The sequence below is a fragment of the Salmo salar genome, chromosome 14, assembly GCF_965601325.2.
Source record: "Salmo salar chromosome 14, fSalSal1, whole genome shotgun sequence".
In the NCBI taxonomy this organism is placed as follows: Eukaryota; Metazoa; Chordata; class Actinopteri; order Salmoniformes; family Salmonidae; genus Salmo; species Salmo salar.
This window is the reverse complement of record NC_138304.1, coordinates 74,999,911-75,012,973: the sequence shown is the minus strand read 5'-3', so window position 1 is coordinate 75,012,973 and position 13,063 is coordinate 74,999,911. Positions and strand designations below refer to the sequence as shown.

The window sequence follows — 13,063 nt, the reverse complement described above, 5'->3', positions numbered from 1 at the left end:
AAGTTTGGACACACATTGTAGAATAATAGGTAAGACATCAAAACTATGAAATAACACATGGAATCATGTAGTAACCAAAAAAAGTGTCAAACAAATCAAAATATATTTTATATTTGAGATTCTTCAAAGTAGCCACGCTTTGCCTTGATGACAGCTTTGCACACTCTTGGCATTCTCTCAACCAGCTTCACCTGGAATGCTTTTCCAACAGTCTTGAAGGAGTTCCCACATATGCTGAGCACTTGTTGGTTGCTTTTCCTTCACTCTGCGGTTCAACTCATCCCTAACCATCTCAATTGGGTTGATGTCAGGGGATTGTGGAGGCCAGGTCATCTGATGCATCATCACTCTCCTTCTTGGTCAAATAGCCCTTACACAGCCTAGCGGTGTGTTGGGTCATTGTCCTGCTGAAAAACAAATGATAGTCCCACTAAGCCCAAACCAGATGGGATGGCGCATCACTGCAGAATGCTGTGGTAGCCAATTATGGTTCAGTGTGCCTTGAATTCTAAATAAATCACTGACAGGGTCACCAGCAAAGCACCCTCACACCATCACACCTCCTGCATGCTTCACAGTGGGAACCACACATGCAGAGATCATTGGTTCACCTACTCTGCATCTCACAAAGACACAGTTGGAACCAAAAATCTCAAATTTGGACTCATCAGACCAAAGGTCAGATTTCCACCAAAGGTCCATTGCTAGTGTTTCTTTTTGGTGTCCTTTAGTAGTGGTTTCTTTGCAGCAATTCGACCATGAAGGCCTGATTCACGCAGTCTCCTCTGAACAGTTGATGTTGAGATGTGTCTGTTATTTGAAGGCTGGTAACTCTAATAAACTTATCCTCTGCATCAGAGGTAACTTTGGGTGTTCCTTTCCTGTGGCGGTCCTCATGAGAGCCAGTTTCATCATAGCGCTTGATGGTTTTTGCGACTGCATTAGAAGAAACTTTCAAAGTTCTTGAAATGTTCTGCATTGACTGACCTTCATGTCTTAAAGTAATAGACTGTTATTTCTCTTTGCTTATTTCAGCTGTTCTTGACATAATATGGACTTGGTCTAACCAAATAGAGCTATCTTCTGTATACCGTCCCTATCTTGTCACAACACATCTGAGTGTCTCAAACGCATTTAGAAGGAAAGAAATTCCACAAATTAACAAGGTACACCTATTAATTGAAATGCATTCCAGGTGACTACCTCATGAAGCTGGTTGAGAGAATTCCAAGAGTGTGCAAAGCTGTCAAGGCAATGGGTGGCTACTTTGAAGAATCCAAAATATAAAATATATTTTGATTTGTTTAACACTTTTTTGGTTTATACATGATTCCATATGTGTTATTTCATAGTTTTTACGTCTTCACTATTATTCTACAATGTAGAAAATAGTACAAATAAAGAAAAACCCTGGAATGAGTAGTTGTGTCCAAACTTTTGACTGGTACTGTATATCCATTCACTAATCAGGCGACATGTTTCCCATCTGTATAGAGTGGGAGACTTTAGTGAAAATGTTTTATTAAAGATGCCTAATATTGGCCCTTAAGTGCTGTTATGTACTGCATATACATTTTGTTCAAACCCATTTGTTATTTGCTTAGCCTGATTGATTGCTCTTCGTTTGAAGCATGGTTATGCTCAAACTATCCCCAAATGAGAAAGCCAAAAACAGGGATAGTAGGCATACTGTATGCTTGCAAGACAGTCACATGAACAGCCTCTATGGTTAGATAGTAGATCCTCCTGTGTCGCTCTGTTTAGTACCAACATCCAAAGAGAAGATGCACATTCAGCAAAATGTCTCTCTCATGCACACACACTAACCGGATACAAACAAATACACACCCACCATGCCAGAACAGAGTCCTTTGCCCACATTGCTCTCAGCTGTGGCATTGCCAACTGACCAGAGCCAAGCTCTTCACCAGACACCAGCATGTGTGTTCTAAACACAGCTACCGCAATTGAGCACTCTCCACACACACACACACACTCTTATTTCCTCTACAGCCTTTACACACATTATCACACAAAGAACTTTAAGCAAAAGCACACTCACATTGAGTGTGAAGCATTTCAACAATATTATGCTCAACTGTCATTCTTGACTATGAATAGTGTTTTTCAGTTAGTCGTCCACAGTTGCACAGCAGCTGTGAAAACAGTGTACTTGCATACTACTGAGGATGCCACTACAGTACCCTGCACCTGACACGTGAGGAATGTCATTCAATAAAACTGTCCCTACAGTAAAGTGCAGTACATTTCTACATCTTTTTCAAAAGTAGTAAAAATGTATACTGTAGATTGGATTCTACTTCTATTTAGCATAGTAACAATGCCTTAGATGGTGGTTAACCATTCCTATCAGGCTATAGATTATATGAGGTATTTAGCAATGGCTTTCCTGTACCATAGCAGGTTGTCCTGTAGCATAGCAAGTTGTCCTGTACCATAGCAGGTTGTCCTGTACCATAGCAGGTTGTCCTGTACCATAGCAAGTTGTCCTGTAGCATAGCAGGTTGTCCTGTAGCATAGCAAGTTGTCCTGTACCATAGCAGGTTGTCCTGTAGCATAGCAAGTTGTCCTGTACCATAGCAGGTTGTCCTGTACCATAGCAGGTTGTCCTGTAGCATAGCAAGTTGTCCTGTACCATAGCAGGTTGTCCTGTACCATAGCAGGTTGTCCTGTAGCATAGCAAGTTGTCCTGTACCATAGCAGGTTGTCCTGTAGCATAGCAGGTTGTCCTGTAGCATAGCAGGTTGTCCTGTACCATAGCAGCACTAAGCGTCATGAATACCCCCATCATGGGAATAACACATGAACGCAATGATTTCAAGATCCTACATGATTTCAAGATCCTACCTTCCTACATGATTTCAAGAGCCTACCTTCCTACATTATAAAAAAACAACTTTTTCAAGATAAACCATATAACTGAAAAATCTCAACAAACAACCTCTGTCCACCATGTCTCACCCCCCCCATGTCTCTCCCACTTAATCTGTATGATTAAATCATTTTTCCTTGGCCCTAATTTTGTCGGGGATGACGATACACTGCCTGCCGGATAGTTGCTGAGCATACTCCCCATTGATGGCCATGCTGAGAAGATTACCCTAATAGCAGCAGATTACCTCCCCACATGTTGGCCACACGGGGGGGATGGTGTGTGTGTGTGTGTGTGTGTGTGTGTGTGTAGGGAGCGGTGGTAGTAGAATATCTCTCGCTAGCTATATATCTGCCTGCATGTCTACCTACAATATTGGTCTAAATCTGTCTGTCTAAAATATCTGTCTGTCTTTGTCTGTCAATTCAAATAAAATGTTATTGATCGCTTACACATATTTGCAGATGTTATCGCAGGTGCAGCGAAATACTAACAGTGAAGTAATACCTAACAATACAAACAAATCAAAAAAGAATAAGAAAGTAATTAAGAAATATCATAAGGAGCAATGTCAGAGTCCAGAATATAAATACATAACCTCAGCAAAAAAAGAAACGTCCCTTTTTCAGGACCCTGTCTTTCAAAGATAATTCGTAAAAATCCAAATAACTTCACAGATCTTCATTGTAAAGGGTTTAAACACTGTTTCCCATGCTTATTCAATGAACCATGAACAATTAATGAACATGCACCTGTGGAACAATCATGCACCTGAAGACACTAACAGCTTACAGACGGTAGGCAATTAAGGTCACAGTTATGAAAACTTAGCACACTAAAGAGGCCTTTCTACTGACTCTGAAAAGGACCAAAAGAAAGATGCCCAGGGTCCTTGCTCATCTGCGTGAACGTGCCTTAGGCATGCTGCAAGGAGGCATGAGGACTGCAGATGTGACCAGGGCAATATTTACAATGTCCGTACTGTGAGACGCCTGAGACAGCGCTACAGGGAGACAGGACGGACAGCTGATCATCCTCGCAGGGGCAGACCACGTGTAACAACACCTGCACATGATCGGTACATCCGAATATCACACCTGCGGGACAGGTACAGGATGGCAACAACAACTGCCCGAGTTACACCAGGAATGCACAATCCCTCCATCAGTGCTCAGACTGTACGCAATAGGCTGAGATAGGCTGGACTGAGGGCTTGTAGGCCTGTTGTAAGGCAGGTCCTCACCAGACATCACCGGCAACAATGTCGCCTATGGGCACAAACCGTCGCTGGACCAGACAGGACTGGCAAAAAGTGCTCTTCACTGACGAGTCGCGGTTATGTCTCACCAGGGGTGATGGTCGGATTCACGTTTATCGTCAAAGGAATGAGCTTTACACCGAGGCCTGTACTCTGGAGAGGGATCGATTTGGAGGTGGAGGGTCCGTCATGGTCTGGGGCGGTGTGTCACAGCATCATCGGACTGAGCTTGTTGTCATTGCAGGCAATCTCAACGCTGTCCGGGAACTTGCAGGTGCCTTGGTGGAAGAGTGGGGTAACGTCTCACAGCAAGAACTGGCAAATCTGGTGCAGACCATGAGGAGGAGATACACTGCAGTACTTAATGCAGCTGGTGGCCACACCAGATACTGACTGTTACTCTTGATTTTGACCCCCCCTTTGTTCAGGGACACATTATTCCATTTATGTTAGTCACATATCTGTGGAACTTGTTCAGTTTATGTCTCAGTTGTTGAATCTTATGTTCCTACAAATATTTACACATGTTAAGTTTGCTGAAAATAAACGCAGTTGACAGTGAGAGGACGTTTCTTTTTTTGCTGAGTTTATGTATATGATGGTGTATATAGACATTATGGACAGTATATGAATATAAATAGTGTGTACAGCAGTAGTTATTAAGGATGAGCCTTGACTAGAATACAGTATATACATAAGAAATGGGTAAAACAGTATGTAAACATTATTAAAGTGACCAGTGTTCAATGACTATGTAAGGTGCATGGTAGAGTACCGGGTGGCAGCCAGCTTGTAACAGTGACTAAATTCAGGGCAGGGTACTGGGCGGAGGCTGGCTTGTGGTGACTATTTAACAGTCTGATGGCCGGGAGATAGTCTGTCTGTCTGTCTTTTCAACCATCCAGATTCATCTACAGATATCTCTCCATCTATATACACATCATTACTATTACAGACCTCTAAACATCAGATCCCATTCTGCCAAGCTTGATTTCGACTGTGTCAGGCCTACACTGTTATGCTTTCTTTCAAAGTGTAGGCCTATCCAGGAGGCAAGTCATCCAAACCATTTTTATTTGACAAGACTTAGATTTGATAGTGGGGTTTTTGTGTCCCTGGCCTACCATTCCACAGCATGCTGTGTGGATACACATCTGCAATACAGAAATACAACTCAGGATGGAGATGGTCTAACTGTCTATTGTCCAACTGTCCATATTTTCTCTATAGGTCTCCAACATACTGTGGTGAGAAGGTTGAACAGCAGCAACGGCTGAAGAATGACAAAGGCATACAAATATTATTGCCACTGCTAGTGTGGGTTTTTAGGCAGTCCAGATGGAGTAGACTAAGAAGCCATTGAGCGAGTGGAGAGAAAAGGAATTCTAGTAATCTGCTGCTGATCCTGTACAATAGACGCCTTGTCTCTTTTGTTAGGGTCACTCACAAACACAAGTTTGCACTGACAATGATAGCACCAATAGTCTGCCTTAGGAATGGAAAAAGAAAGAAAGATAAGTGTGAAAAGGATAAGATAGGTCTACAGGGAGAAACCAATGGGAAGCATTTGTGTGCCAGCAGTGAGCCTGTTTTCGTTATCTGAGAAGTCAAGTAAAAAATGAAATTATATGTCTCTAATCAAGTCAAGTGTAGCCTAGAATAGACATTATAGAACTAGATATTATTGAGCCTTCTAAACTGCCTGTTGAACATTACATTCGCACTGTGAATTAATTAACCATTGAAGGACTGTTTATCCCCTCTCCTCTTCACCACAATGCACTGTCCTCCTCAAACGTTTTGGTGGCACCATGAAAAGCAATCATTAAAACAATGGCAAATATTTGCATATGAACTGTCGTTTATGTTATACAGATGTATATTTATACAGTAGTAAAAGAGGCTTAAAAAAAGTCCCTTACCTCAAGACCTAAACGAATTTGTTGTGTCCTCCAGTAGCCTAACAACACACTTCAATAAAAAAAATGTTTTTTTAAAAACACGATGACAGTAGCATGCATCCGTACAAAGTTGTCAAATTATTTTTATCGGGAACAGTCCTCCAATTACACGTTTATAGCTTACTGCTTGCTCCCCGATGAATTCCTGGCGTGATTTCTTACTGCTCTCAATGTGCCCAGGGTGCAAAGTTTCCGTCGGGTCGTTTAATCATGGTCTCGATGTCCCGTTTCGACTCGCTACCCTTGAAAGAGAATCGGCTTAGTACTCGACAGACAACAAGCAATAGGCTTCCAGATAAAAAATGCATCAAAACAAAAAAAGTAGGCGCTAAAGCTCCGCCCTGTGTTTCCAACAGACCGCAGTTTCTGTAGCCTAGATACAGAAACATGTCGTGAAAACAATAGGCTATATTTGATCCAATTTCTTAATTTGTATTGGCTGTTGAAATAATCCCTGCACACTGCCTGTGCACGGACATCCACCGCCAATAAATACAAAAATAACGCTTGTAAATGTAGGTTGCCTATAAGCGTTCTCTTACCTACCTGTACTTTGTTAAAACCCCAAGGGCAGAGTAAATTAGATGCTGTGCATCGATGTCATGCATCAAAGTGAAGATGTCTAAGTGACGCCACCTCCACTGTGGCGGATAGTTACGTTATCTCTGTTTTGAATGTGTAATAAAGTAGGCTAGCTACCCACTCACGTAACATAGTAACAACTCACAGCAAGCCTATACAGTGCATTCGGAAAGTATTCAGACCCCTTGACTTTTTCCACATTTTGTTACGTTAGCCTTATTGTAAAATTTAGTAAATAGTTTCCCCCCCCTTATTAATCTACACACAATGCCCCATAATGACAAAACGAAAACAGGCTTTTAGTTTTTATTGCGAAGTTATACAAAAAAAACGGAAATATACATAAGTATTCAGACCCTTTACTCAGTACTTTGTTGATACACCTTTAGCAGCGATTACAGCATCAAGTCTTCTTGGGTATGATGCTACAACCTTGGCACACCTGTATTTAGGGGGTTTCTCTCATTCTTCTCTGCAGATCCTCTCAAGGTCTGTCAGGTTGGATGGGGAGCGTTGATGCACAGCTATTTTTAAGTCTCTCCAGAGATGTTCGATCGGGTTAAAGTCCGGGCTCTGGCTCGGCCACTCAAGGACATTCAGAGACTTGTCCCAAAGCCACCCCTGCGTTGTCTTGGCTGTGTGCTTATGGTAGGTGTCCTGTTGGAAGGTGAACCTTCGCCCCCAGTCTGAGGTCCTGAGCACTCTGGAGCAGGTTTTCATCAAGGATTTCTCTGTACTTTGCTCCGTTCAACATTGCCTCGACACTGACTAGTCTCCCAGTCCCTGCCACTGAAAAACATCCCCACAGCATGATGCAGCCACCACCATGCTTCACTGTAGGGATGGTGTCAGGTTTCCTCCAGACGTGACACTTGGCATTCAGGCCAAAGAGTTCAATCTTGTTTCTCATGGTCTGAGAGTCTTTAGATGCCTTTTGGCAAACTCCAAGCGGGCTGTCATGTGCCTTTTACTGAGGGGTGGCTTCTGTCTGGCCACTCTACAATAAAGGCCTGATTGTTGGAGTGCTGCAGAGATGGTTGTCGTTCTGGAAGGTTCTCCCATCTCCACAGAGGAACTCTAGAGCTCCGTCGGGTTCTTGGTCACCTCCTTGACCAAAGCCCTTCTCCCCCGATTGCTCAGTTTGGCTGGGCTGACAGCTCTAGGAAGAGCCTTGATGGTTACAAACTTCTTCCATTTAAGAATGATGGAGGCCACTGTGTTCTTGGGTACCTTGAATGCTGCAGAAATGTTTTGGTACCCTTCCCAGATCGGTGCCTTGACATAATCCTGTCTCGCAGCTCTACAGACAATTCCTTCCACCTCATGGCTTGGTTTTTGCTCTGACATGCACTGTCAATTGTGGGACCTTATATAGACAGGTTTGTGCCTTTCCAAATCATGTCCAATCAATTGAATTTACCACAGGTGGACTCCAATCAAGTTGTAGAAGGAACTCAAGGATGATCAATGGAAACAGGATGCACCTGAGCTCAATTTTGAGTCTCATAGCAAAGGGTCTTATGTAAATAAAGTATTTCTGTTTTTATTTTTAATAGATTTGCAAAAATTTCAAAACATCTGTTTTCGCTTTGTCTTTATGGGGTATTGTGTGTAGATTGCGGAGGATTAAAAAAAAGGCTGTAAAGTAACAAAATTTGGAAAAAGTCAAGTGATTTGAATACTTTCTGAAGGCACTGTACAGTATTTAGGGGTGGCTTTTACAGAATCTCCCTGGCAAGGACATTGTCGCACTAATTTCCAGCGTGTGTGTAGTTGTTTATGTTTGTCTAGCGCTGGTAGTCTAGTTCTCCCCCTCATGTGAGAGATATCGTTCACCTCCAGCTCGTGGCTTCAGCCAATCAGACTATCCCCATGCACTCATAGCGTGGGTGGACATAGGTGCATGTGATGCATGATTACAAAGTAAGTTGTCCCTGTTGTTAGCAGTGTAGAAGGAGCTAGAGTAGCAGTATTCTATGCATTTCTCATTCGTGTTATGTAACTACTGATATTGTCTGCAATGATTATTCACTGTTTACTACTTCCTATATATTTAAACAGTCCTTGCGCTTGTGTTTTGCTTTGCAATAGTTTACCAGTTGTATAATATACAGTCCTTGCCATTATTCTTACTGTGCTTTTGTCATGCTAGTTATTAATCCGGTAGTACTATGTAATACATGGTTATTAGGTCATCATTAGATACAGTCCTTGTTGTTCTATCCCATACACTCTTAGAAAAAAAGGTACTATCTAGAACCAAAAGGGGTTCTTTGGCTGTCCCCATAGGAGAACCCTTTAAAGAACCACTTTTGGTTCCAGGTAGAACCCTTTTTGGTTCCATATAGAACCCTATCCACAGAGAGTTCTACCAGGATCCAAAAAGGGTTGTAACTGGAACCAAAAATGGTTGTTCTATGGGAACAGCCGCAGAACCCTTTTGGAACCCTTTTTTCTAAGAGTGTATCCCATATTATCGTACTCTATCAGTGGTTGTCGCCGTTTAAGATGAGGGAGGATGATCATTTTTTTAATGAGCATGGCCTTATTTCAATTACAGCATATTGGATGACTGTCATTCGTATTCCATTCATCCAGCTCAATGTAACATCGATAGGTTTAGGCTACTACATGATACTAAAATGTTCCCTGTATCAATCATGAGGTTGCTACAACCCAGCCTGTGAATGTAAGTTCGCGAGAAATTTTAGTATGACAAAGTGACAGACATTGACACATTCAATACCGCCTTGCACAATCTTGCCTGCATCTAGCTGATCTAGGGTGTAATCATTAGTCCAGTTGCAAGCAAGAGTTTCAATTGGACAAATTCATGTATATTTATCCCCCGTTTCGTTTGCTTCCGTTTAAGAAACATTTTTCAACAGAATCAGCATAATTAATACACCCCTGATCACATGTAAACACAGTTCACTTGGGCTCCCGAATGGCGCAGAGGTCTAAGGTACTGCATCTCAGTGCTAGAGGCGTCACTACAAACCCTGGTTCGATTCCAGGCTGTATCACAACCGGCTGTGATTGGGTGTCCCATAGGGTGGCTCACAATTGGCCCAGCGTGGTTAGGGTTTGGCAGGGGTAGGCTGTCATTGTAAATAAGAATTAGTTTTTAACTGACTTGCCTAGTTAAATAAAGGATGAATAAATAAACTTTCATGGCAGCCACATACAAACAGCTTGATCCCTGGATAAATCATTCTGGCATCTACAGTCGTAAATTTACATACACCTTAGCCAAATAAATTTAAACTCCGTTTTTCACAATTCCTGACATTTAATCCTTGTAAAAATTCCCTGTCTTAGGTCAGTTAGGATCACCACTTTATTTAAAAAATGTGAAATGTGTCACGGTTGTCGTCGGGAAAGGAGGACCAAAATGCAGCAGGAGTGTGGATGCTCATCTTGAAGTTTATTTTAAAATAAAGTGAACACCAAAATAATAAACACAACGAACTCACGATCAACAAAACAGTCTTGTCAGGCTCACACACGCTAAACAAGAAACAATCTCCCACAACTACAAACACACCCTAATATATAGGACTCTCAATCAAAGGCAAATAGACAACACCTGCCTTCAATTGAGAGTCCCTACCCCAATTAACTAAACATAGAAACAGATTCACTAGACTAAACATAGAAATACATAAACATAACACAGTGCCCAAAACCCCCGGAATACCTAAATCAAATGCCCTTCTACAAAAACCACCACCCCGAACCACATAAAACAAATACCCTCTGCCACATCCTGACCAAACTACAATAACAATTAACCCTTATACTGGTCAGGACGTGACAAAATGTCAGAATAATAGTAAAGAGAATGATTTACTTAATCTTTTATTACATTCCCAGTGGGTCAGAAGTTTACATACACTCAATTAGTATTTGGTAGCATTGCCTTCAAATGGTTTAACTTGGGTCAAACATTTCAGGTAGCCTTCCATAAGCTTCCCACAATAAGCTGGGTGAATTTTGGCCCATTCCTCCTGACAGAGCTGGTGTAACAGAGTCAGTTTTGTATGCCTCCTTGCTCGCACATGCTTTTTCAGTTCTGCCTACTAATTTTCTATAGGATTGAGGTCAGGGCTTTGTGAAGGCCACTCCAATACCTTGACTTTGTTGTCCAGAAGCCATTTTGCCACAACTTTGAAAGTATGCTTGGGGTCATTGTCCATTTGGAAGACCCATTTGCTACCAAGCTTTAACTTCCCGACTGATGTCTTGAGATGTTGTTCAATATATCCACATAATTTTCCCCCTCATGATGCGATCTATTTTGTGAAATGCATTAGTCCCCCCTGCAGCAAAGCAACCCCACAACATGATGCTGCCACCCCCGTGCTTCACGGTTGGGATGGTGTTCTTCGGCTTGCAAGCCTCCCCTTTTTCCTCCAAACATAACGATGATCATTCTGGCCAAACAGTTCTATTTTTGTTTCATCAGACCAGAGGACATTTCTCAAAGAAGTACCATCTTTGTCCCCATGTGCAGTTGCAAACTGTAGTCTGTCTTTTTTTATGGCGGTTTTGGAGCAGTGGCTTCTTCCTTGCTGAGCGGCCTTTCAGGTTATGTCGATATAGGACTCGTTTTACTGTGGATATCGATACTTTTGTACATGTTTCCTCCAGCATCTTCACAAGGTCCTTTGCTGTTGTTCTGGGATTGATTTGCACTTTTCGCTCCAAAGTACGTTCATCTCTAGGAGACAGAACACCTCCTTCCTGAACGGTATGATGGCTGCGTGTTCCCATGGTGTTTATACTTGTGTACTATTGTTTGTACAGATGAACGTGGTACCTTCAGGCGTTTGGAAATTGCTCCCAAGGATGAACCAGACTTGTGGAGGTCTACAATTTTTTTCTGAGGTCTTGGCTGATTTCTTTTGATTTTCCCCTTATGCCAAGCAAATAGGAACTTAGTTTGAAGGTAGGCCTTGAAATACATCCACAGGTACACCTCCAATTGACTCAAATTATGTCAATTAGCCTATCAGAAGCTTCAAAAGCTATTACATAATTTTCTGGAATTTTCCAAGTTGTTTAAAGGCACAGTCAACTTAGTGTTTATAAACTTCTGACCCACTGGAATTGTGATACAGTGAAATAATCTGTCTGTAAACAATTGTTGGAAAACTTAGTTGTGTCATGCACAAAGTAGATGTCCTAACCGTCTTGCCAAAACTATAGTTTGTTAACAAGAAATGTGTGGAGTGGTGTCACGATTCCCACTGACGGTGGCGCCCCCTCCTGCTCGGGTGGCACTCGGCGGTCGTCGTCACCGGCCTATTAGCTGCCACCGATTCCCTTTGCTTTTCCCTTTTTTTTATTTAAGACACCTGTGGTCAATTAGCCATTAGAGGGGCTATTTAGGTTAGCTGGCCCGCTCCTTTTCGTGCGGGATTAATTGTTGTTTCCGACTGTCTTGTTCATGTTCGGCTTGGCATTGTCACACCCTATTTATTCCCCTGTGTTTGGGAATTTTGTTTTTGTTTCTCAAAGTGTTATTAAAAAACAACACTCCCTGTGCTCGTTGCTTCCCGCGCCTCATTCCTAAACCACGACTACCAACGCCATTACAAGTGGTTGAAAAATGAGTTTTAATGACTCCAACCTAAGTGTATGTAAACTTCTGACTTCAACTGTAGTATAGTTTTATCTAAAAAGGATAACTTTTTTTATGATTCACTATTTATATTTTTCTGAAATTCACTGAGGAGGATGGTCCTCCCCTTCCTCCTCTGAGGAGCCTCATCTGGTATATTCTAGCCTGTATGTGAATATTCTTTATTCCTTCATTGTCTGTATCTTTACAGAACCATCCCCATGTTCACCTCCATGTTCATCTCCAGTGTGTATAAATAAAGTTCATGTGTGTGTCAACTCTCGGGTAGCCTTATTCCCCTCTAACCGGGGCGGTGTCAGTGGGTCACAAACCAGCAAACACGTAGAGCCGGGTCACTCTCTTTCAGTAATATCAACACTAAACGAAGTTGATTGATTCATGAAAAGTGATGAACTAAGTTCAGATTTCAGAATAAGACAAGTTAGTTAGGCATGCTTGGCATACGTTGTTATTATATGCTGTTGAATACTAGCTTTTGGTTATACAGTTGGACAACTATCATACACTGTACTGTTGAAGGCCTATACAGATCTCACACCAAGTTCGGAGATGCATATCCATAACTTTTGAATGCAAAGTAGAGAAGAGATTTCTCTTATGTTTGAAGTCTTACCCCATAACTGGATGATCCTGGACAACAATGGAATGCTCTATGTGGGTGGGGGATGGGAAAGGTCCCGGGATGTTAATTAAAATATTAAAAGTCTAAATCTGTACTGAAC

At 42.0% G+C, this 13,063-nt stretch overlaps 1 protein-coding gene across 2 annotated transcripts in view; it reads right to left on the bottom strand.

Moving 5' to 3' along the window:
• Nucleotides 1-6,778, bottom strand: part of LOC106569865 (zinc finger protein 516) — a 34,249-nt gene extending 27,471 nt beyond the window's left edge. Inside the window, exons 1-2 of one of the 2 annotated variants that reach the window (XM_014141543.3) lie at nucleotides 6,659-6,778; nucleotides 6,074-6,354 (exon numbers count right to left, since the gene is read on the bottom strand). The gene's annotated coding sequence lies outside the window, so the exon portion shown is untranslated. Of the gene's footprint in view, nucleotides 1-6,073; nucleotides 6,638-6,658 lie in introns of those variants that run through there. The other variant, XM_082961194.1, reaches the window with a different exon arrangement.
• Nucleotides 6,779-13,063: the final 6,285 nt, after the last annotated feature.